Raw genomic sequence first — 1,471 nt, forward strand, 5'->3', positions numbered from 1 at the left:
ATGGCCGTGGTTTGAATCCCCAGCCTGGACAGCCTGACACACTCTGGGCACACCCGTGAGTGCTTGGGATCTGCTAGGCGGCAGGACAGGAGGAAGGGGACCGCGATGTGACCAGGCCCCGCGGAGTGCGTTCCTCTCTCTCTCTCTTTTGTGTGTGCACATCCACATTCTGTCATGAATAAAGAAGAAAAATAAAGACATCAGTCACTGTCTTAGGCCCCACTATAATCCAATGTCACTTCAAAGACCCTGCTTCCAAATATAGGTCACTTCCCCAAGTCCCAGGTAGACATGAGTTTGTGGAGACGCACTTCAACTCAGTGCAGAGGCCATAAGGGACCAGGAGGACGGGCCGGTGGATCCAGGGAGACAGGTGCACATGAGAAGCCCAGTAGAGGGAGGGGAACGAGGGCCTGGCCAAGGCTGCAGGGGTAGGTCACAGGTCCTATTACTCCCAATGAATAGACTCAGAGGCCTGGGACAGCCAGGTTCTGACCCCAGGGTGGCTCTCTGCATCCCAGATTGGTGGTGTTCCCATTGCTATAATGCATATCCAAAGACAGGTGACAGAGTGGGCCGTCTCGAGACTTTTTAAATAGGCCATTGGTGTCCGGCCCTCTGGCAGTATTGGCCAGGACAACTGAGGCCAAGAGCCCCTCAGTGCTCAGCACTCGCACCAGCCAGGCCTCGCTCCTGGGCTGTGACAGCGGAGCCTCCCAGCGGTACCGCCAGCGAGACCTCTCTTGCTCCGTGGATAAAGGGCAGCCCATGGAGCAGGAAAAGGGAACCAAGCCTCTTCGGTTCCCCCAGGGACCCTTATCTATGTTGGCGAAAGGTCTGTGGTCAGACGCTTCCGGGTTGGCGTGCAGCCTGACACCTGCCAGCCTCGTGTTCCCCGAGCAAGCAAGTCCCACAGCCTCTGCGCCTCCACGGCCCCTCTGGGGAAGCAGGGTAACCCTTGCACCCTGACCTTCTCAGAAGGCATGGGGTGGGTGATGAACTGAGTTAGAGGTTGTAGCCACCTTGGTGAGCCTTCCCGTGCCTCACACAGTAGGTGCTCAATAAATACCGACTAAGAGCGCGTGTTGGAGCCCAGACAGTCAACTCTGTGCTGCTGATTCAGCCTCAGCGTGGCTTCGTGAGGAGAATCTATTGGCATTTCCTCCCCTGCCCCTGAGCTCACACCTTTGATGACCCTGGGAGGGGTGGGGAGGAGGTAGAACACGTACTTGAAGTGTTGGGGGGAAGATGCTGCCGAGCCGTTCTCACGACCCTCTGAGTAACACTGTACCCAGGTTTGGTGCCCTGGGAGGCACAGTAGTGTGCAAAAGAGCACTGGAAAAGGAGACTGAGTTCTAGCCCCCGCTCTGCCCTGATCAGCCATGTGCAGGTGTGGCGGTGCCCTGTTGATCTTACTTCCTGAGCCACCTCCCTGGCCTGCAGACCTGCCACCACTGCTGTCATTAAGACG

The sequence above is a fragment of the Tupaia chinensis genome, unplaced genomic scaffold, assembly GCF_000334495.1.
Source record: "Tupaia chinensis unplaced genomic scaffold, TupChi_1.0 Scaffold000575_1, whole genome shotgun sequence".
In the NCBI taxonomy this organism is placed as follows: Eukaryota; Metazoa; Chordata; class Mammalia; order Scandentia; family Tupaiidae; genus Tupaia; species Tupaia belangeri.